Here is a 25,737-nt window from a genome sequence, read left to right on the forward strand (position 1 = left end):
AGCTCATATCTCAATTCAAGAACTATGTTTGGGAAATAAAGAAAAAAGTCCTGCTCATTTTAATTCTTTCTTGCAAGCTTAGTGCTGGCTAGTCATTGGAAATCCTAGAAAAGGGCAAAGAACAGTAAAACAGAAGGCATGATATGCTGAATAAGTGTCCCACGATGAAATTGTGATATTAGGAATTACAGAGGTATTTTACCTTCATGGTTTTGGGAACTAGCTAAAATGTTGTGATAGCAAACTGGTAATATAAAAGTATATACATTTTTATTATATATGGCAGGAAAATATGAGTCATTTCTCTACAGCAAAAAGCCATTTGATCTCATGAATCTTCTCTCAACCAGCCATTTGGACTGCCCCATTTTGGTCTTTCCCCTTTAGCTAGTCTAAGAAACTTACATAATTGACCAAAAAAAATTTTTTTTTTTACTTTTAAACTATGTGTTTCTTAAAGCCTATCTCAAATAAAAACAATTTTTGCTGATCCTCTTGCGACAGCTATTTTCTTGCAAAAGAATGAGATTGAAAACACCTTATCTTCATTTGTCAAGAGAATATTATTTTTTAAAATCCCTTTTATGCCTTAAGAAAATAAAACAATATTAACTTGTATTGATAGATCCTGTAGTAATTACATGAAACGATATATAAAGTTTATAAAACAAGAAAGGCAAAAGCAGAAGTGATATATCAGGAATATTTTTTATAGATCACCTGATCAGAAAGAAATAATGATAATAATGAATTTCAGAAAAGAAGTTACAAGATGGCTAAGGAGGCACAATGGAGTAGTTATAGAAGACATGTTATCCAGGCATTGTTACCCACTTTTTGCCAAAAGTAATGTAGGTAATTCATACTTTTGCTGATTTGATTGGCATTTCCACATATCAAAAAGTACAGAAAGCAAGGAGGAAAAAAAATGACAATAAACTTGATTTGGACCCACAAAGCACTCCACTCTGTTGTATACTACATTACACTTTAACAATCTATGGAACATATATTCCCAAGAATATATTTTTATTGAAATATCATTTAAAGTTGTGTTTTCTTAGAAAAAACAATGCCATTAGACTTTACCAATAAAGTTGATTTAAAAAAAGCCAGTGGAAATTAGAAGACACAGTTTTTGCCAGAGTCTTCATTAAGAACTGGAAATGCAGAATTTTTTAAAATAGCTTTTTTATTTTTTTCCAATTACATGTAAAGATAGTTTCAACATTTATTTATTTATTCATTCATTCATTTTTGCTGAGGTATTTAATATTAAATGACTTGCCCAGGGTCACATAGCTAGGAAGTGTTAAGTGTCTGAGGCTAAATTTGAACTCAGGTCCCCCTGACTTCAGGGCTGCTGCTCTATCCACTACACCAACTAGCTGCCCCCTCAACATTTTTTTTAAATAAGATTTTGAGTTGCTATTTTTTTCTCCTTATTTCTCCTCCCTCCCCAAGACAGCAAGATGTCTGACACAGATTATACATGTGTAATCATGCAAACATTTCCACATTAGAAAAAACGGAACAAAAAGGCAAACAAAAACTGAAAAAAAGTGAAAATAGTATACTTTGATGTGCATTCAGTTTCCATAATTCTTCCTCTGGATGTGTGGATAACATTTTCCATTATGAATCTTTTGGGATTGCCTTGGATCATTTTATAATTGAGAAGAGCAAAGTCTATCAAAGTTGATCATTGCCCAAAGTTGCTATTACTGTATACAGTGTCCTACTGTTTCTGCTCACTCCACTCGGCATCAGTTCATATAAGTCTTCCCAGGATTTTCTGGGAAATCTGCCTGCTCATCATTTCTCATAGCACAATAGTAGTCCATTACATTTATATGCCATAACTTTTTCAGCCGTTCCTTAATTGATGGGCATGCCCTCAACTTCCAGTTCTTTGGCACCATATGAAAAGCTGCTTTAAATATTTTTGTTCATATAGGTCTTCTTTCCTTTTTTATGAGCTGCAGATCTTAAACATCATCTGCAGTCTTTGAAAGTAGACTCATAAAAACAGCTGTGGCTGAATATAGGACCTCCTATGGCATAACTTACTCCTGTTTAACAACAAGGAGGGGGTGAGGGTTGGAAGAAGTCTTTTAACACTTGAGGCTGAGGGCTACCAGGTGTTCTTTGTGACAGGGAACCTCTGTCCAGGTGCTGAAAGCTACCCGTGATCATAGATTGTAAACAACCACAGCTGTGTTCAATTAAACTTCCACCTAAGCCTTTCCCCTTGGTCTTTCTCTCCCCCTTTCCCTCCCCCACTTCCATCTATAAAGAACCAGCAAGCATGATTTCCCATCATGCTGGGGAAATTCCTTTCCTTTAGTAACATTCAGTGTTTGGTGATGGAGAACTTTGTGGAATGGTCCAGTACATGAAATCAAGCTCTACTCTGTTGGTATACATTTTACTTTTAGCCTCCTACTAGTGAGTATTTTCTGTTGATTGTGGGAATTTCTGTATGATTCCAGTGTCCTTTCCCAGTGAGTATCCCTATTTCTGAGTGTCTCTATAGGGACTTGGAGGGATCCTAAGATAGTGGCAGCTTTGGGGAATGCATCTCACCAAAGGATTTTTCTGTGATGTATTTTTTTTTTGTTTGCATGCTAACCTAGCACCATGTTAATTAATGCATGAAATTCAAGTTTCATAGGTTTATACTTAATCAAATAGAATTGCTATTAGAATGAAAAATCCAGGGGAGAAGTAAAACATTCCACAGGGGCTTTCCACCAAGATATCTGTTACCAATTTACAATATAACCTTATGCTCCAATTTTTTGAAATTCCATTCTAGGAAATGGGATTAGCATCCTTATCATGACATGTATTTTATATATATGTATATATATATATATATATATACACACACATATATACATATATATAATGAATATCTGCTATTTTTGTATCATTTATTTCTGTTGTTAACATGGAATAGATCTATTTATAGAAAACACTTTGAGGAATGGGCTGTTTGTGGGGCAGGAAAAGTGGATGAGGAAATACAATTGAAGAATTAGTCAATTCAGAGAAAGACACAGCGGTTCATTGACTTGAAATGCACTATACTCAAAGTTAGGAGACACTTGGGTTCTGATTCTGCTTTTGACACTAGCTAAGTGACCATGAACAAAACATTTTACTCCTCTCAGCCTCATTTTCCTCATCTGTAAATTGGAGATAATGATCCCTGTAGTATCAAAGAAGTGAGCATCAAGTGATATAATGTATGAGCATCACTTTGGAAACCTTAATAGAAAATAGATTCCAGGTATTATTGTTTATTATGATTATTATGTGGTGGTGGTGGTGGTGATGAAGAAGAACTGTTTCCAGGGCATGTATCAGCTCACTCTTCCAATGAGCCAAAAACCAGAAGCATTTGGAAAATGGAATATGGTGATCATGAGCTTTATAACATGCTTGTAATCCCTGGCTAGTGGATCCCTGGACTTAAAGAGTTCTGAGCTACAACAGAACTAAACATTAAATCTAGCACCAAAAGTATAAAGCTCCTAGGGATGGTGGGATACAGAAGGCTGACCAAAAAGGAGCAAACTGGTCCGATTTAGAGATAAATATTATAATTCCCTTATAAGCGCCAGTGGGATTAGAATGATGCATGAGTGGTAGTTATACCTTCAATCCGGGCAAGATAGGCAGATCGAATCTCAAAATACAGAGAGGAAGTGAAATGGGGAGGAGAATGTAGTGAAGGATCTGACAAGAAATGAAAAGAACAATTCCATCTGCTCATGATTCTGGAAGAAAGCAATATGGAGAGAGAAATCTCAAGGATGATGATTTTCAGTGGAAGTATGAGAAGTGGGACAGGAAATCTTTGGATGAATGGTGCAGGAAGGAAATAAATAGTGACCTCTATAGATCATGAGCCTCATACTAAGATATAATATAATGTAGAGTCTAGATTGTTGAGAAACATACTGTGCCTAGCTGACTGTACCTTGAGCTTGGAATAATATTATAATAGGAAAGAAATTGGGAATGACTTAATCTGGGTACAGAATCTGGAAGAGAGGAGCTGAAAAAGATATTGGACTAACATTCAATACATTGGAAAACTTCTCAGACAATAAGCATTCATTAAGTGTGCCAGGTACTAGGCTAACTGCCAGGGTTACAAAGAAAGGCAAGAACATAGGAGCTAATCTTAAGGAGCTCACATTTTAATAGACCAGGGTTAGCTTTCAATGCAATGTAGTGGATTAGATATCTGTGATGTATTAGACACTAGCAATACAAAGACCAAAGAAATAAAAAAAAATCCAGTCTTTGCATTTAAGGAGTTGACATTCTATTGGCCAGGGGAATGGAAAATTTTCACTTTTGTTTATTTTGTTAACACTCTTTTCGTGATGAGAGGTAAAAATCTTTAAAATCCTAAATTAGGAAGGTATGCTAACTTCAGAGAGCATGGCAGGAGACAAGCAGAAATCCTGTTTCTATCCCAGGCTGAAAAATTGTGTAGGACACAGTGAGTGAAGTTGGGGCAAGAAGAAAAGGTATACTGGAATATAAGATCAGTGTCAGTAAAGCAACTGTGATTGATGATTTGTGTTCTTCTGGGAAGGCCAACCTAGAAAACCTGTGCCATCATAATAGGAATAACTATAGAAGAGGAGAAGTTGAACAGTCTTGGATTGTGACTTGATATAAGCAAACACTTTTGATATTTGTCCAAAGAATAATGACATACTTTTAGGTATTGAGGGCTTTATTACTGGATATTTTGGGGCAATGACTCAATAAACCTTTATTAAGTCCTGCTATGGGCTATGCAATATGCTAAACTCTGGAGATTAATATATAGAATATATATGCATGTATAATATATATATATATATGTATATATATATATATATATATATAAAGAGATAGAGAATATAAAGAATGAAATAGTCTCTACTTGTAAGCAGCTAACATTTTCATGAAAGAAAAAAAGCACATATAAAAATAAAGCATAAATGTAAATTTAAATATACAAAAAGTAATCGTGTACTGGGTAATTTAGGAGAAGAGGTTCTACCAATTGAAAGGATGAGAAGGGCTTCATGCAGAAGATGGTATTTGAGCTGCATCTTGAAGGAAAAGAAGGAACTCTATGAAAGAATGGTAAAAGATAAATACATTCTAATTAACTGGTTATGGGTAAAGAGAATGAGATCTTGTGAAGATGGATAGTTCAGTTGGACTGTAGACAGTGGGAAGGGGATTGTAATGTTAAGTTCAAGCTACATTGCATAGGACTTTAAAAACTAAAATTAGAATTTTTTTGCTTTTGTTTTTGATTCTAGAGACAATTGGAGGTCATAGGAGTTGGTTGAACACGTGCATTAAATTGGGGCTCAATAAAAATGGTTTTGTAGCACTATATAAAATGGGGTGAAATGGTGAGAGATTGAATTCATGAAGAGTTGTTAACAGATTGCTGTAATAATTTGTGCAAGAGGTGATAAGGACCTGAATTAATGTTCTAGATGTATGAATAGAGAGAAGAGATCAGATAGAAAAGATTTTGCAAAGGAAAGTTGCAAGAATGCATTTGATTGCTTTTTTCCAGGAATAATAGAAGGGGTAAAAGTCAAAATTAGAGGTGTAGAAAGCTATTGACAGATTCATCATATGTAAAATACCTAATATTTTTCCTATCTACATTTCATAGATGCTGTAAAGAGTCAATGAGATAAATATATGGAATCATTTTGAAAACTATACTAAGAAAATTAACAAGAGTTTAAATCCTCATAAATTTCCTAGGAGAGGGAACTAGAAATTAGGCATATCAAGAAAGTTTTCCCATAAGAGGTAGCCCTTAAGCTGAGATTTGAAGAGTTAGAGAAGTTAGTTTATTACCATTACAAATAAATCTAAATCCATTCTTATTCATTGGGAATCAAACACATTCTCTGCTTACAGAAATTCCATTCAAACAGTCCAAATGTCCTTAGTGAATTTTTTTTTTTGCCTGAAATGAAAAAAAAAAAGTCTTAGATAAAGCCATAGAATCCACTTATCAAGAAATTCTCTTGAACACTTGTATTAGAAAGATATACTTTGTGAAAGTATCATGTGATAGATGTTTTAATTATATGAAGGAAAGGGGATCAAAAAATCTTTCAAAATCATATGCTTCTCACTCACTACTTATTCTAATCTGTAAACTGTTGAAGTGTTGTTTAAAATTAATTCATTAGTTTTATATGCAGATTTTTCCAAATGTATGAATGAACTGTATAATTCTTTGAAGTCAACATAAAATTATTGGACTATCATGGAAATGAGGTGAAACAAGAAATTTAAAAAACTCTTTTCGGGTCGCCTCTCCAGCATATAATGAGTCTGTCCCAGATGGCAGAGGAATCATTAAAAATCCATTTGGGAACCACTGGGCCTATATTGAAAGTGCCTTGACCTGTTTTGGCTTCCTAATTCTCTTGTGTGTCTCTAGTTTACTGATGCAATGAAGCAGAGAGCTTTTCCCACATAGAGCCAACTTGGAATAATTAACAAACTGGGTGGTTTGCATTCACATATGGACTTTAGAACTAGCCCCTTTGAAGAAATAGGGGATTTTTCTTTAGGTTCAACTGAGCCACCTTTAAGAAAAGATATGTCAGAGCTTTTTTATAGAGGCATCTATAAAAAAAAAGTTTTAAGGGATATCCTATCTTTAATAAGGATTTAAATGTCTATGTGGGGGCTAATGGAAACCAGTGGAGTCCTAGTGATCATTGAGATACCAGTGGGTGCAGGCCCATTGTAAAGTGTTATGAATGCCTTCTTTATGACATGAATAAGTAAATTTTCTTTCCAAAGCAGCTTATTTACTGCCACTAAATAATTTAACCTGTGTGAAAATTTTATTTCCAATTATTTTATTTTTATCTGTATCTATGAGGTAGGATTAGAAAGTAGTTTAATGATTTTTTAAAAAATGTATTGGTCAAGGTTGCAAGTTCTCTTCCATCTATTCTTGCAAGCATAATATTGTTACTTGCTTTTCTGGATTACTTGCCTATGAAGTCTTTTATGTCAGAATCCATGAAAGGATCCTTTCCAAGAGAATGATCTGTGTGTATGTGTGTGTGTCCGTGTCCTTAAGTTGACTCTGTATAAGTGTTGCTAAATTGGCATCATTTTGAACTAACTTGTGTCTAGTCAGTATGAAAACTCAGTAGTAGATTTAAAATTCTGCCCATTTATTGGTACAAAAAGGGGGAACTCTTGATTGGAATAGAGCATGGATGCCATATTCATTTGGGGAATCTTGTTCCTCAGAAGACTGTGTAGGGATTGTCTAAGGTAGCCATATCAGCTAGGTATGACATGAGGGGAATGGAAAATGAATTCTCCCAGTGCAAATTTGAAAGAATAAAAAGAGACTGAATCAATTGATTATATAATAAGTCACCAAATCAATTTATATGTAGCCATGGATATTAGACAAAATGCCTGAGTATTGTGAAGTTTGGTAGTATGTTAGTTCTTTGAGAACAGATAATATCCTAGAGAGTATTAGTGTACATTTATGGTTCTTGCTAATGAGTAGATTAAAGATGTTGGATCACTTGAGGTGGGGAAATATGAACTGCAATAGGATTAAAATTGATTGTGTGAATGGCACTAAGATTTTGAGTCCTTATGAGCAGAGAGTCACCAGACTATCCAAGAAAGGACTAACAAGCACACATTTTAAAAATGGAGTAGAATAAAAGACAGATTTAGTCTCAACTTCCACCCACCCCACCACTAAAATGAGAGGATGTTTCTCTTTTTTTAAATATCCCTAGAATGCATTTTTTTTGATTTTAGTAAAGGATTATTGGTTCTAAGAATTTCTAAGAGAAAAAAGTAAGTTAGGAAGATAAGAACAGAATGATAGGCGGATGGGTATAGTTGAAAAGAAGGATATGGTGTGGTACAAATAGAGTTTCTTGGTCCTAGGGATTACTTTCTGTCTGGTTTTACATGCCAGAAAGTGGTTTTGTGGTATATATTTCCTGACATGTGCGATAATGTTGAATTAATGTGATATGGAAGATATCAAGAAGATTCTTTCAACTTTGCCTAAAATTGTCCTAGACATAACTCCAAGTGACATTGGTTGACATGTGTTGTGCACACATCCACACATGTACACACGTATACATGCACATACACACATACATGCACACACATGTGAATAATAACAAAGATAATGGTTGCTCTTAAGTAATGATAGTATATGTAGATGTTAAGGTACAAATTCAAACCTTCTATTACTAAAGTTAATGATATTTGTTGAAGAATTTCCCACTGGGATTCTCTTTTTTTTTTTTTTTCTGTACTAATCTAAAGTATTTTTATAATAATAACAACTCGGATCCACTTATAATATTGTTCTAGATATGGTATGATAAATATTCTTTTCCCTGGGATATAAAAGCATGCTCAAAAAGCATGTGTAATGGAACCTCAAATTCAAAATTCACACATTCCAGGAAAAGATAGGCTTTAAGAAATGTTGTTGTTCAGTCATGTCCAACTCTTTCTGACTCTATTTGGGTTTTTTTTGGCATAGATATTGGTATGTGTTATCATTTCCTACTTTATCTCATTTTATAGATGAGGAAACTGAGGCAGACATTGTTAATCACTTGTCTAGGATCATGCATATATATGTTGATACAAATAATAAATGTTATCCTTTGGTGCAGGGAGTTTCCACACTGAGAATTTTCTATGCTGACAAAATAATTGGTACAATTTACCCCATACCCCAAATAGATGATGAATAAAAGAAACTGAATGTGAACAATAGTTACTGTTGATTGGACAGTCTTCATCGGTGTATTAAAAATCACAGCTTTCTTCTTTTGAAACAGTTGACACAGAATAGTCTCAGGTGTACAATATTATTGACTTCGCCATATTGTTGGAAAAGGGGACATCAAAGGGAGGAGATAAAATACACTGAAAATAAAATGTAGTCCTTGATGAAAGATAGGGATTCTTGATTTGCTCTGGGCTTATCATTATCATAAATAGATTGAAGATATGGGGAAAAGGATATAAGTAGACTCTATTTTCCTGAATCTTTATCTGGTTGTTAATCCTCCCACTCCCTAAGATCACTGTCATATTCTTTTAAACATCCATTTTTTGGTGGAAATTCTGTTGATTTGGGGGAGCCAAAAAGTAACAAGAGTCAATATATTTTACAATTCAGTTGTACTTAAAAGTCATTGAAAGTCAACATATTAAACAAATAATGTAGTCTTGAAATCAACCAAGTGATTAATCATGGCAACTCATGTATGGACTGGGATATCATGCAAATATAGGAAGGTAATACAAGGGATGTACATGTGCAGATGTGTAATTGTTCAGCATCTATTAAAGTCCTATGATAATTGGCATATGGTGTTATATAACAGTACATAATAACATATGATGACTGTAATTAAGTGCATTGACTTAAGACTTTGTCTTTTAACAACTCTCGGTGGAGACTGAGTGCGAGATAAATTAAAGGTTCATTAAACTGTGTTCGGGGGAAAAAAAAAAGTGTTTTCAAATGGCAGATGTACAATAGCATTAAATAAAATTTATTAAGATCTGATTTGTTGGACAAGTCTGCTGCAAATTATGTGAGGTGTTTTAAATTTCCTCTTTAAAAATTACAAAGAGCATTCCTTGTCATAGTGTATTAACGTTGCAGGCAACAAATGTGTAAACCAGTTGGGAAAGCTTTGGGAATATTGATGTTTTCCAGATCAAAGTGACCTTTCCTAATGGTTCTCTTTGATGCTCTATTGTCTGAAAGGAAAAATAAAGTTGAGCAGGAAACTGACATCAAGGCATTGTCAAGGATGGAATACTGCAAAATATCCCTAGCTGCCCGGTGTCTTTTTCTTTATTTTTGTGTTTCTGTAATCATTCGAAGACCTAATTCAACCTCATTATAATAGATCATAGGAGTCAAAGAGAACGGTTTTAATATGTTATGCGAAGATGAAAAGCAGAGTAATGCTAAAGATGTACCTCCATTGCTTAAAATGTTTCCTCTAGTTCTTAAACACGCTGGGTATTTCATGAAAGTTTCATAAAGAAGCTAGTGAATGTCAGTGTGTCTGTTTTTGAAGGGGGTGTGTTAAGCTTCCTTTAGCCCAGAGTCTGGGGGCCCGTTGTTTGGTAGGATACAGGGGAAATTCTTGATTATGTATGGGTTGGACCAGATGGTCTCTAAGCCTCCTTGAAACTCTGTTTTTCTATGAATTCAGGCAATGCCATTGATGTGTTAAGTGTATCTTAACATAAATAACTGATTCTTGACATTCAGTGATTTTTTTTTTTTCCCAAATGAAAGCAATTTTAAAATGAAAAGATCCATCTTGTTCCAATCTTTTAGATATGACTAGAATTTCATAGGATAATACTGGTTGTAAAAATAATAATAATTATAATACTTTTGACATTTATGTAGAGCAGCTAGGTGGTATAATGGAGAGAGTGCCAGAACTAGAGTGAAGAGAACATGAACTCAAATTTAATCATAGACAGTCATTGGTTGTTTGGCTCTGAGAAAGGCACTTAATTCTTTGACCTCAGTTTCCTCATCTGTAAAATGTGCTGGAGAAGGAAATGGCAAACCACTCCAATATTTTTGACAGGAAAACCCCAAGTGGGATCACAGACTGAACGTGACAAAACAACTGAGACATGACTGAACAGACTTGACTGAAAAAACTGAGCAACAATAAAAAATTTATATTTCACTTAATGTGCTAAGTGCTTTATAGTTATCATCTCATTTGATTCTTATAAAAACTCTGAGTGGTAGATACTATTATTATCCCCATTTTGCAGACAAGGAAACTGAGTCAAAGAAATTAAGGGACTAGGGTCACTCAGCGGTTAAGTGTCTGAAACTGGATTTGAACTGACTTCAGCCTCAGATAATAAGAGGCTAGAGAAGCAGGACTTGATTCTCTTCAATTTTTAACTGAAGCCCCATCATCTGGGTTTCTTTGATTTTTTTTTAAAAAAATTACATTGTAGTTTTATTTTACCATTTAATATCAGATTTCTTTTTGCAAAGGTATATTTATTTCAGAGATATATCAAGAAAAATTGTACAAATGTTTTCCCAAATACCTTGTAGGCGTGATCCTTCCTATGACAACTATTTCTCAGAGAATGGGGGTGAGGGCAGATTAGGCTGACTGTTTTGCTCACCTCCTACATGTTGGTCTCAGCAAAATGAAGTCTAAAACCCAGTAGTACTATTTTCTGCTTTACAGACATCCCAATATCATTTATGCTGTTTCTATTGAGTCAGCTTCAACATTCTCCTAGATTCTTAGATTTCCATTACTTGGATTTCCATCCCCAGATCAAGTATTCCATCCCAAGAATTGGGGAAAAACTCAATAAAAACAACAAAAATATTCAAGCCTCAGACTTTATTCTTTCTTTATTTTTTCTTTTGTGAAAGGTGGGAGGTGATCCATGTAGTAGTGGGATAGCTGTAATGATAGTGCACTATGGTTTCAGGGGAAAAGAAGGAGGTCCTAAGACCTTCCTCACTTACCTCATGGTTTGAGTGAAAAAGGCATATCCTCCCTCAAGTAGAAATGCTGCAAAGATCAGTATTCTTGACGAATGGGGATATTTTGATGACATGAGACATGACTAGCTATGTGGCTAGTAGAAGAGAAAAACAAAAAACTTTTCTTCATCCACCTATTAAGTCAACCTTGAATGTTCATTAATTCCAGTCCTCTGGACTTTCATCAGCATTTTCTTAGTGTCTTCAACATGGAAGGTGTCATTTTAGATTGTATAGAAATGTGCCAAACCCTCATTACAGGAGGATGTAATCTGGAATGAAGGGGCTGCTTTTAAGGTTGGGTTTTTATTCCCAGGTAAACACAATGAATCCAGATGGAGTCATGTAGAGATCACTGAACTTAGCTTCAATAAGTGCTGTGTATGAATCCTTTTCAAGACACTTATTTATTGTATTAATCTGGATCATTCACTTAAATTTCTCTTGGCCTTAGCTAACTCATCTGTAAAGGAAGGGCTGATGATAACATTTGCCTTTTAAAGTTGTTATAAAAGGGGCAGCTAGGTGGCACAGTGGATAGAGCTTCAGCCCTGAAATCAGGAGGACCTGAGTTCAAATCCAGCCTCAGACACTTAATCTGTGTGTGACCCTGGGACAAGTCACTTAGACAATTGTCTCAGGAAAAAAAAAAGTTTTTGTAAAAATAAAATCGGATGATATTTGTGTATATATGTGTGCACATATATGTGCATAAATACACATCTACTAATAAAATATGCACGTATTTTCACTGTCAAAATTTCTTATATATTCCTCCCTTTTACATGTCTTCATTATTAATCATGTAGTAGAAAAATCTAAGGAAGACCTGAATTTTTATCACAATGCTGACACCTAACAGATAAAATCCTTTAGAACTTTCTGTGCCTCAATTTCCTCATCTATATAATGGGGATAGTAATTCTTACATCATCATCAGCTTCAGGGATATTGTGAAGAAAGAGCTTTGTAAAGCATAAAGAACCATATAAATGTGAGTTATTAGCACACAGTTTTGATAAAGAAGTACAAGATTTTATTTTTTCTCTGAATAATCTCTTCCCTTAGGGAATATTAGTTGCTAACAAGAGTCCTAAACAACTGGAGTATTGCATTAAAGAACAACTTAAAGAGGCATGAACTCTATGTATTTAAACTGGATTTACTGACAATAAACAGATGCCCCTTTAACCACTCTTCATCTCTCTTTAATATTCTCCAAAGAATGTAATAGATAGCCAAGAGATATAGGAACCCAGTTGACTACCTTTATAGCTTTCAGAGAAATATCATGTATTTGTCTTTCTCTTTCCATCACTGTGGTTATAAAGAGGGGGACAAAAATTAAGAAAGTTAAATGTAATTGTATTGCTGCCATCACTGCCTTCAAATGGAACCAAGGTAATGGTATATATAAAGTATTTAAGATTTCATTGAAAAGGAGATCTTATCTCAACAGTTTAAAAAATGTGTGAAGAAATTATGGGGTTGAAAAAAGAACATCCTTCTTTGGTCAATTTGGTGATAAGCACCTCTGAATTTAATTGGGCTGATCCTTGGTCAATTGGCCATCACAGATGTATCACAGTACTCATACTAGGGGTCCTTATTGCTTTGTGGGGATGATCAGGGTCTCAATACAGCCCTTGAAAACCCAAGATTATCCATGATGATGTGATAGAATAAGATATGAAAGTGGTTATATGTTACTTTGAACCTGTGATTTCATTGATTTGTATAACTTCATCAGTAATACCAATCACAAGCCAATTATACTTATGCATACTGTGTGAACTTTGAACATGCCCTCCCCTTTTGCCAAATCCAATCAGCAATCTAAAACACATTATGAATGAAAAATCACACAAGAAAAGTACCATAAAGGATGTAATCAAATACATTACTGGTTGGGGAAAGGGGGAGAAACACTCACTCTCTCTCTCTCTCTCTCTCTCTCTCTGTGTATGTGTGTGTGTGTGTGTATGTATGTGTATATATATATATATATATATATATATATATATATATAAAAAATAGGTAATATGTCTATATTATAATATTATATAGAGAGAAATATATATCTATATTATAATATAATATATAGATATAATATATTATACATAAAACTGCAAATCTATTATATATATATAAAATAGATTTGCAGTTTTATGTATAATCCTCTTTTTGAATTCTGGCTTATGGAGATACTTGTTTTATTTCATAAGTTAAAAGGAAAGTAAATAGAAGGGGGAAGAAAAGAAATGTAAACTCTGTGAGGAGGGTAGGTACTGTTTAATTATTTTTTTATATTCTCAGCATTTAGTATAGTAACTGGCAAACAGGAAACACTTGATAAATAGTTGCAAGATTATATAAATCAAATATATTTTAAAAAATAAAATTTAACCGAATCATATTGGTATATCATGGTGTCCAATATACTCTTTCATTAAAGGCATTACCATTCTCTTTTGCCAATTTAATTTCTTTTCATTTCTTTCTTGATGCTGACTTTTTAGGTAGTAAAAATAAAATACCGAAAATAACAAGCCACTTCACCATCACTTTGTAAGGTTGAAGAGCAAGAAAGAAAAGAATAAGTACACTAGATTTTGAGTTAAAAGACTTGAAGTGAAATCTTAGCCCTGTCTCTTATGTTTTCAAACATATGTCAGATATTTTCAGGTACCAAGAGTAGAAAGACAAAATAGGAGCTCCTACTCTCAAGGAATTTACATTTTAATGGACAAAACAACACTGCATTAAGATACATACGGAATGGATTCCAACTGGCCAGAACATAGTTTGTACGTGCTTTCTATATGTTAGTTGATGGACTAGCAAGGGATTTTGAGAAGGGAAGGCCCCTACCAATTAGGATGATTAGAACTGGTTTTGTATAGGCCTTTGTCTTTGAGATGAGTTCTGAGGGGGAAAAGAAGTAAACTTTTTACACACACACCAAAAAAAAAAAGGGGGGGGGTGGAACTTGGAATCCCTAATTCCATTACAAGAAAGAAATCAACCTTGATGACATTTTCTCTCCTCCCTCCCCTCACTTTATTATTTTTTTTTGAAAGCATAAATAATAGGTTTTTCCTTTTCTTTGGAACAATTTGTTCAGGTTTTAGGAGCTATTTAATTAAATCATTACCCCTGCTGCATAGCCATCTGTTTTTGTCTGGGGAATAGGATACATGGAGTTCTCTTACATAGGTTTGGTAAATAGATAGAAGATGCCAAAAAAGCAATATATAGAGAAAGCAGATGGACTGAGGCAAATAGGAAATCTGCAAATAGCCAGCTTTGGAGTCTAGCTAAATGGATTTACCTGGATCTTTGCTTCTCACACCTATATATATGCACAAATACATACACATATGTATGTGTATATATAGATATGTCTGTATGTATACATATATGCACATACAGGCATTTAATAAAAGCAAATGATTTTTATATGTAATGTACATGATAATATGTAATTTGTATGTATATATGATATATATATATAATAGTGGGGAGGCATATGTTGAGGGTTTATTAATCTCTCATTTTCTTCTCCTTCACGTCTTTCAAAATAAAATATCATAGAGTTTTAGAATTGTCAGGACCCTTAGTGGTATATTTAGTCCAACTCCATAGAACAGTGGAAGAAACACTAGATATTGAGTTAAAAGACTTGGGGTGAAATCTCAGCCCTGTCTCTTATATGTTCAGTTATTTTTCAATGGTATGTGACTCTTTGTGAACTTATTTAGGTTTTGTTTTGTTTTTTTCACAAAGATACTGTATTTCCTTTTGCATTTCCTTTTCCAGTTCATTTTACAGATAAGGAATTGGAGGCAAACTGGATTAAGCGACTTATTTAAGCTTACACTGCCGGTGAGTATCTAAAGCAGATTTGAATTCGGAACCTCCTGACCCCAGCATTGAGTTAACCAACTGTTCATCACTTAGGTGACTATGGTCAAATAATTTAACTACAAGGCTTCCCTTTGCTTATCTGTAGTATGAGGGAGTTGTCTTGATTAGTCTTAAAAGTTCTTCCCTACTTTATGATCCTAAAAGAAACCCTGATACAGTGTTCCCAACTAGGCCTTTTTCAAGTCTAGAAGAACTCATATTTTTGTCTTTCATACCTTGCCCAGGGAAGCATCACTCTGTCAGTATCTATCTCCCACCTTCACCCCCCCAAGTCTATTTCTCTTCCTGAGGTTTTCATACACTTTGGTGCAAAAAGACAAGACTCCTGCCCTGTCCAATAGGGAGTAGTGCTGATTTTCTCTTTCTATGGCTGAGGATTTCAGAGTTGGCAACCATAGTCTCCTATCAGGGAAATGAAAGCCGCAAAAGATGTCAGCTTAGCAGCCTTCTTGTTATTTCTCTTCTCATTTTTCTCCTCTCCTCCTCTATCCAGGCTTTATCTTATAGAGGAATTGAAGGTATAAGTCAGTGAAAGTACAACTAATAATAATTATTTAATTTATTTAAATAACATTTTAAGATTTCTCAATGCTTTACACATGTTTTCTCACTATATTCTCATAACAATCTTTTGAAGTAGTTATTATTGTTCCCACTTTACAGATGAGAACAATGAAGTTGAGAAAAGTTGTGACTCATCAGGAGTTACCCAGGTCATAAATAGCTGAGGAAGAATTCAAACTTGGGGTCTTCCTGCCTCCCAGGCCAACTCTTATACAGTATACCAAAGAGTGATCTTGGTGGTATCATGACCTCCAAGTTTTAACTAGGAATTAAGGGTAAAATGTAAGGCAGGACCCAGAAATTATAGGGAAGGGAACCATACTTGAATGAAGACACTTAAGGAAGACAACATCTGGGACACCATGAGCTTTCTGTGCTGCCAAGAGATAGGCTATTTGGGGGAGAAATAGAATGAACTAGATGGGGAAGGAAACTTATCTGGAAATAATCCTCCTGGAATCCCTTAGCAATTTGTGGCCTTGGACAAAATACCAGTTGTTTTGTCCAGGTTACCTCTGGGACTTCTGGTTTACTTCCCCCATCTTTGCTCCCTCAGATCCTTGAGTTTTGTTATATCTTTGTACTCAGCCTTATGTCTCAATTCTTTAAGACAACAGTTCCCCTAAGGGAAGTATCATTGAGCAGTTAGTGGATGGGCTATTTAAACTGTTATTGTTGCATGGGCTCCATTCCTTTTCATTAATATTCAAAGCAGAGAATGGATGAAATGAAGATTTTCAGCCTTTATTAAATCCCTGTTTGTATGAATCTATTAAAAATATGTGAAAAATCAAACATTTTAGATAATAGCTCCGTTCATTCCCACAAGCTTGACTGAATTGGCATTTAATGATATGTATATTTGTAAAGGTAAGGACTGAAAAAACATGCAGCATATCTCACAAATATGGAGCCGCTGCTTAATGAGTTCCCCACAACTTGGTGGATATCACTGGTTGACCTTAGTCCTCTGTTTAATTCCTTGGCCTGTCAAATTTTAGGAGCACAGAAAGAGCTAAGATGATGAATGCTAGATTTTTTTCTATTCCATTTTTATTAACCATAGAATCATCTGGCACATACTGGTTGTAAAGGTCACCCTTTGTGGAATTTTAGTTTTTTGTGTTATGCAAGTAGGATAACTGAACTAGACTTTTGTTTCAAAAATTTTCTGTCTCTACTGCATTGCTGATGTAAGGTAACAGCCACACGCATGCTCAAATAAGTTGTCCAGAGCAGGCTGGATTTTGGAAAGGTTTAAAATGTCATCTTAAAAATAGTGTAATCATAGTCCGTGTCAACTAAGTCTAAATTATCTTCCTCGTTAGCAAGGTTGTATGCTTTGGGTAACACTGAAGTTGGCAGAAACTAGTTTCTAATAATTTCTCTTAGCCACAATCAGCATTTTCTCTCTAGCCCCTATATTTTTGCCTTGAATGTTTCTGTTCCTCCTGACTCTAAGAATCTTACTTCTTTCTAAACTTAACTCCAGTACTACCTTCTTCAGGGAGTTTTTGCCTGCTGTCCTCCCCCCTCAAATAATCTATCTATCTATCTATATATATACACACATATATATTATATATAATATATATACATATATAACATATATGTATATATATTCAGTAACTCGTGTTTCCTGAATAGAATGCAAACAAATTTCTAGAAGGCAAGAATGTGTTTTGTTTCAATTTTTAACTCAGAAGTGAGAATTAATTCTCACTATCTGGTTGAGTATCTTGTATGCAATAGGGAATTAACAAATGTATCATGGTTTGGTGAAAACTTGACTGTTACTTAAGCTTTATGAGTCTCAGTTTTTTTTTTTTTTTATTCTATAAAATAAGACAGATTGGACTGATGTTTTCTGGAATTTCTCATCCAGCTCTAATATTCTTTGGTTCTATGGACAGTCATAATTACTTTAATTTTTGTAGTTTCTTTAGTGACAATAAAGATATTGTGTTCAACTTATTTTTTTTCAACTTCTTTAGCAAAAAATAATAATTTTTTAAAAAAAGTTTAATTTTATTTTTAATTGACAAGCAATTTTCCTCTTCCAGCTTTCCACTAACAACCAAAACCCTTGTAACAAATATGCATAGATAAATTAAACACATTTTCATATCCGTCATAAATGTGGTTCTCATATCTAAGGTCTTTCAAAACTTGTTTTTCTCTCTAGATCTTGTAATAAAAATTGTTTATATAGTTGACATTTTTTTTTCCTTTTTTCCCCCCTGAGATTTAAGAATTGGTAATAGTCATAGAATCTGGAAAAAGTGACCTTGGTAGCCATCTAATCCAACTTACAACCTAAAAAAAATCTCTTCTAAAATATATACAAGTGATATTGAATCTCATTGAAGGTTAATTTCTTTTTTATAGCTTATTCTTTCTGCTGACACTTATCGTGTTTTGCATCATTATAATTGTAGATGGTACTAAAATATATGTATATATGTAAAATATGTTACATATGTCTGTTGTACTAATTTGAATTTTTTTATTGTTTTAAATGATCCTTTAATATCATTCATGTATTTTTCTGATTACATAGTCTTGAAAAGTCACCTAAACTTACTGAGCATTTGTTTCCTTTTCTGTAAAATGAGGCAATTGGATCTGAAGGGGCTTGGATCTAAATCTTGAGATTGTTAGTCCTTGTCTTTTTAATTATGCAATGGACTGTTTTGTACTTCTTTAAATCCTGGATTTAAGACACAGTCTTCCTTTTTTTCACATGTTATGCTTTATCCTCTTTGCTGCCTGGCTGTCCAGAGAAAGTTGTGCTAGATGATCTCAATACCTTAGCAGTGCTAACCTTTCCTGGCTCTAGAATTCTGACCTCTGACTATGAGAATCCCTTTTGCCAGGGCAATATTATTTGACATTTAAAATGGAAAGATCACAGAATCTAATTCAATAGGCCCAGGGAGATTAAGTAACGTGCTCGTTATTTTTATAGGTAACAAAGTTTAGATGAATTCCATAGTATTTTTTATCCATCAATCGGTATTTATTAAGCACCTACTATGTGTCAGGCACTGTGCTAAGCACTGATTTGCCATGAGTTATTATAATAAAGAGTCCTTCAATTATGTCCATTATATAAAAGTTCTGCAAAATGTTTTTGGCTTTATGGCTTCATGAATATTGCATTCCCATGCCGTTTGCCTGACATTTAATTTCATATCCGCATTACTTTTATGTGCCATTGGAGATCTTTCATTTTTAATAATATTCCTATTCATAAATAAAATATAAATGATATAAGTAGTACCCAACATAGTTCTTGGTAGGTTCTCCAGTTGTTTTAATGTACCTCAAAACTAAATATATCGGCTTTTAAATATTTAGTAACAAAAAAATACCCTTTAAATGCCAAAGTGTTATTTATATAGATGGCATATATGGTTTCATTATTTTTTCATCATATTTCCTCTCCTTACCATAAACATATTAATTGAGTTTTCAATTTTTTTAAGTGGTCTGCCTAGTAAATGTTAGAAACATCATATGTCCTCCAAATATACAATGAAGAATCACTCTTTCAAAGTGTTGTTCATGTTTCATTTGTAAACAGGATTTACTGAATTTGGGCAAAATCAGACACTTCCATACGTGTCTTCTTATCACTTTCTGGAAATGGCCTTAGGTCCTTTAAAACCATGTTAGAAAGAAGAAGTTATGGCAGCTTCTGCTGAAGGATTTTACATCCAAGCCGAGTAATTTACCATGTAGCCAAAATCCTAAGAGCTGGATTGTCTTTACAATCCATAATCACCTCACTCTGGACTGTGCTGACGTTTTTATGAAGGCCTTAATTAAATCACTTATGTGTTTTATATGTGTATGTTGCTAAAAACAACTTTCAACTCTAATCTGTGATCCAGTCTGTACCTGTGTAGGAAACCCCTCTTTATATTCCCAACAAGGTGTTATGCACTTTTAAGAATAACTGCTGGTAGTCCCTTTCTTTTTGTTGTCATTGCCTAAATGGCCATGATGTACCCGAGTGGCCTGGCTGCTATTGCTGATTATCACTATTTCTCCCTCACTCATGACCAGCCTAAGTAAGCTTTAGAACTATTGCTATTATGCCATTATGATTCTTATTTCCCTAGGTTATAATCTTCAACTATGTAAAATGTAAGAATTGACTTTTTATGTTCAGCACAGTGGCTGACACATATTGAGTGTTTATTAAATGCTTATGGATTAACATACACTGGTTTCCCTAGCCCTCTTTTAAAGGAGGGATTATTAAATCTTTTTTTAATCATGGTCCTCTTCTGGTGAAGTCTAAAGACTCCCTTTCAAAACATATTTTAAAAAATAAAGCAAATTTGAGGACCCCCTGAAATCAATCCACAAGATCCAAGGACTTCAGCTTAAAAATTCTGGCTTTAGAGCAGAGGTGCTACATAAAGCTCACACAACCAGATTAAATTATAATTGGGAAATATTTAATAAAATAAATAAAAACATAATAAAATGTATGTGATGTTAACATGTGGTTTTTCTGTCAATAGGGAAAAAAAATTCTCCTATATCATTCAGACTCTACCAGAATTATCCCTTCCTTTGTTTCTATTTGTATTTGCTCTAGAATATAAGGAGTAATCATATCTTACCAGCCCCCTCTCTGTCCCTCTCTGTCCCTCTCTGTCCCTCTCTGTCCCTCTCTGTCCCTCTCTGTCCCTCTCTGTCCCTCTCTGTCCCACTCTTTATAAATATCAATACTTTTCTACTCATTTCTTCTAGTTCTACAACATACTGGCCTATCTTTCTCATGAAATATGAAAAGGAAAAAAATTCCATAAAATTGGAATGTGTAAGAAAAATAAAAAAGAAAAGAAAAATTCTGCCTCACTTCTCTTGTGCTGCTTCTATTGTTTCTATCAAACTTAAATGGTTCTTTTTCAACTCTTATTTAAAGGTCATGGAAGCAGCGATTTGGGAATTAAGCACTATCTATTGTGAGATATGTGTTGATAGTTTTTGAAGAGCTAAGATATTTAAAAAAATAAATAAGGGACCTTTGAAATACATGAAAAATAGAGTACTTAGGAGCCTCATATAGATAAAAGCTTTTTTTTTTTTTCTTGGAAATCCAAAAGCCACTGTCAGAAAAGCAACAATTTAAGATCATTCATGCTGGCTGAAAGGAGGAACAATGGCAGGACATCTATTAAACTAAGGGTTTCTTTTTTTTCCTTTTTTTTTAAAATCCAGATAGACACTTCTAAATAAGCCCAATGACCATCCATTGCTTCTTAACTCTTTAGGTGCTCAAAACCCTCTTATATTTCATCAGCAGCACTGATCCCTTTCTAAGACTTGGTGATCCCTTTCTGTTTAAGTAGAAATCATAGCAGATTCTGGAAAGTTATTTCATGGTCATCCAAGGGAAATAGAGTAGTGTGTGTGTAGTATGGGGGAAAAAAAATCAAGAGACATTGCATATTCACTATATCTGGGGCTGGGGTGTGGGGAAGTAAAGTAGAAAGACAGCAGTACAGATTGTAACTGTATCATTTAAAAAGTCTTATAGATAGGAACAAAGTGTTTTCAAAGTATTTTTGCACTTAGATGACTTAGGCATTCTGTAGTAGCACTTCTGATATAAATTGAGCATAATGGATTTAGCAAATGTTTTACCTGAGAATATCCTTCATTTTTCCAGAACAGTGCATTCTAGTTAAATTGATGCTAATAGGCATTTCTTTAGGTCAGATTTAACAGTTTAATTCTATCAACATTTATATGAAATACCATGCAAGGCACTGGTGAAAGTCACTTGGGATATAAAGACAGAAAGGAAATTGTCTCTGACCTGGAGGAGCTTCTGTTCTACTGAATGGGATACATTATATGTGTGTAGACAAATATAAGGAGGGAAAATTGAGAAACAGAGATGGAGCTGTATAGGATAGCAGGGGATTCCTCAGATGAGCATTCTAAGAAGTGAAGATCAGGAAGAGGTTACTAATGTTTATAGGACAGACACTTTAGGAGGTTCCAATGAAATATTTTGCAAACCTTAAAGGCCATCCCTATACTACAGAAAAATGTAAAGAATTGAAGATAACTTGTGATCTATTTATGAAAAAAAATTGATTTGGTTAAAAGCAAAACTAAACTTTATTGACTTTTTTTTACATCTACCATCTATGAATCAAAATCAATTTGTATCAGTTATATTTGTAAGGAGGAATTAACTCCAAAAATATAGAAAAAATAACTAGAAATATAAGCAATTCCTTCCAATATCTCAAGGACACACTCTAGATCTGGAGTTCTTAAAGTTTTTTCCACTTGCAATTCCTTTTCACCCCAAAAAAATTTACAGGACTATGGGTGTATAAAATTCATATATGAATAAAACAATTACTGATAAGTCATAATTTTGTGCCTCCCACATTGAGTTACAAAATCCCATATGAGGTCATAAAGCACAATTTAAGAAAGTGGGTTCTAGCCTATATCATCTCAGTCTCTGTGAAAGTGGACTCTGGCTTAGCTTAGGTTCTACTTAGTATTAGTCCTTCCAAATTTATATCCACATGATATACATCTATCCAATGAGTTTTCATCTTGGTTAACCCTGGACAAGGCACTATTGCTTCTTGTCTTGGGTACATAGATGCCAGGCTGGCTACAAAATCCAGTATGAACTAGATTTGCATATCTCAATTGCTCACTTTCCTGACTTTTTAACACTCAAAAGGACATGTCCCAAAATCTCCTTCACATAGAAAGCGTAAAAGTTGAGATGGCCCAAGACCCTCATCTACAAAGCCACATTTTGTCCTGGAAAGGGGAGGAAGCCTCAGATTCTCTTCTAGCATCATAGACTTTTACTGGATAACCTTGGAAGAAGTTGGCCTAAGGAGAGAGACCCACAACTGATGAAAACCTTTTGGATGAAAGTCTAGTTGTAAGAAATCACAAAAGAGTTTTCATCTCATGAGATTAGCAAGCATGGAAGGTATTGCATATCATCACAATTCTGAAAATGTCCCAGCCTCTTCCATGTGGTGACTCGGATTGAAAGAGAATATTATTGTACTTTGTATAACAATAAGGCACATCCCCCCCATTATATCAATGAACAGTAATATAATAATTCATTCATATGACTTTTTGTGGGAATATGCATGTATTTGAAGTCAGTTACAAAAGCATTTAAATTTTGTTAACATTTAATTGGAGAAAAATAAAATATTTTATGAAAAAATAAAATAAATCTGATCAGTCACTCAATTCAATACATTGCAAGTAGGCATTATATAATTCATCCACAGTTATTAGTTTTGTGCCCACAGAACTTCTATTCATCATTTGAACATTTTGATGATTTAGTCTGCAAAGTGATTATCTTTATTTTGACTCTTCTCACCAAAGCTCAAAGACAAACAACTGTTCGATTTTTTTTTTTTTTTTTTTTTATTCTGGAGAACTAAGTTTGAATATATGTTCTGCTATTTCCTTCCTTCCTACTCATATACAGATCTACCTACCTGGGTCATTCTGGAGAAGTTCCTTTCCCTTTCATCCCATAGCTTGCTCCTTTGTCAAATGAAGGGATGACATACAGTATCCTCTGAACTTCTCTGAAACTCTAAGAAGTATGAGTACTTTTTAGACTGGGATCAAGTATTGTGTTTTTACTTTTCCCTTAAAAAATAAATTTCTTTCCTTCTACTGTAATGGTAGTTCTTGCTATGTTATATGCACTATGTGTTCACTTACTGAAGCATAAATGGCTAATTATTATTGTCATTTGTTTTATGTACTTGACATGCTGAGTAACAATTAAATAGGGAGTCAACACATTTCCAGTCATTATAGTAATCACGCAGGCTATTTCATAAAAGTAAGAAGAGGAAAATCTCATTATGGTGAAAAATTAAACAAAGGCAGCACCATCTTCTGAATCACTATTTACAGTTGCAGTATTTCTTGCCATGCTGGAGAGCAAAGGCTTTTTAACATATTCATCAACAGATTGATTTTATACGCTGGAAGAGCTGCTGTCCAATGTCTCTAGCTCTGAAGAGTATCTTGAATTAAGATTTTTGACCTTTCTGGGATCTAGGGTCTACTCATTAAGTCTAGTAAACTATTGTGATATTAAGATAATTAATCTCTTAAAGAACATATATAGTTCTGAAAAGAATAATTGAAAATAATTAATAAATAATATCAAAGAATGCTCCAAATCACTAATAATCAGAAACATTCAAATGAAAAAACTCAGAATGTATTGCTCAAACCTAACAAATTGGGAAAAAAGATAAAAATATTCCTTTCGGAGGGAAGGTTGGTGGAAAGATGTGCACGTTAACGTCTTGTTGGTATAAATGTGAAATGGTCCAGAATTTCTAGAAAGTCTTTTGGAATTCCATGAAGAGAGTGACTAAAATGTCAGAACCCATTTCTAAATCCCCAATGAGAAAGGCTCTTAAGTATACCAAAATATTTATGGTGATACTTTTTGGTGTAGCAAAGAAAAACTGAAAGCAAAGAAAAAACTGATTCTCATCAGTTGGAAAATGGCTAAACAAATTAGAATATATGACTTTAATAGAATGTTACTAGATTCTGAGAAATGAGAAACATGGAAAGACATTTATTTCATGTAAAGTGAAGAATACAATTCCTGGCAAATACTATGTACAATGATTCAAACAATACAAATAGAAGAAACAATAAAATAATCAAAGCTGAGAACTATCAAAGTATATTGGCCATACTTGTCCCAAGAAATGAGATGGCAGAGCATTTCCCCTGAAGTGGCGGAGGGGGAAGTATGACTACAAAATGCTGCATAAACTTCAATATGTTAATTCATATTATGTAATTTTTAAAAATTTCATTAGAAGGTATGACTGTCTAGGGAGAATGAGGGGAGGAGGATCATGTTAGGAAATATAGGTGATATAAACATAAAAATTGTAATTAAAATTATTTTGAAATAGACCCTCAATAAGTTGCAAATTGTTAAAATTAAAAAAAAGATTTGTATTATGCTTTACCTTAATTTATTTAGTGTTCCTTGATTTCACATTAAATTAAAAAGTTTGCTTCTTTTGAGGTACATTGGTAGTCCCCAGTTGGTAGATTGTGTTGAAGAGGATTTTCTCTTTGCATGATTTGCCTTGGCCAAAATAATCCATCATTTAACTGCAAAGACCTGAGAGCTCTGCCACGTAGTACCAGTGGAACCTTTGGCACCCTGCTTCCTCCCTTTTGTCATCAATTCTCTCATCTGAAAAATGAAGACTTTGGACTAATAGATTTCTAGATTTACTTCAGCTCTAAATCTCTTCACCTGTAATGTGTAAAATGAGATTGGTTGGTTGAAATGACCTCTGGGATCTCTTGAAGTTTTAAATCACTTGTAACCAGGTCAGCTTTTTGTTAAGAAATTTCTATGAACTCAGTTGCCTAAGTTTTTTTATTTTTTCTTTTTACCTGTAAAATGAGCTGGAGAAGGAAAGCACAAACCACTCTAATATATTTGCCATGAAACTCACACAGGGCGTCATAGAGTCAGACACAATTGAACGACAACAACAAAGGTTTGCAAAGCATTTTATATG

At 34.0% G+C, this 25,737-nt stretch overlaps 1 protein-coding gene across 6 annotated transcripts in view; it reads left to right on the forward strand.

Moving 5' to 3' along the window:
- Nucleotides 1-25,737, forward strand: part of NAALADL2 (N-acetylated alpha-linked acidic dipeptidase like 2) — a 1,183,950-nt gene that overhangs the window by 447,893 nt on the left and 710,320 nt on the right. Inside the window, exon 1 of one of the 6 annotated variants that reach the window (XM_031957683.1) lies at nt 2,246-2,448. The exons of 4 other annotated variants lie outside the window; for them this stretch is intronic. The gene's annotated coding sequence lies outside the window, so the exon portion shown is untranslated. Of the gene's footprint in view, nt 1-2,245; nt 2,449-25,737 lie in introns of those variants that run through there. One more of the 6 variants, XM_031957682.1, reaches the window with a different exon arrangement.

This window comes from Sarcophilus harrisii, chromosome 3, assembly GCF_902635505.1.
Source record: "Sarcophilus harrisii chromosome 3, mSarHar1.11, whole genome shotgun sequence".
Lineage (NCBI taxonomy): Eukaryota > Metazoa > Chordata > Mammalia > Dasyuromorphia > Dasyuridae > Sarcophilus > Sarcophilus harrisii.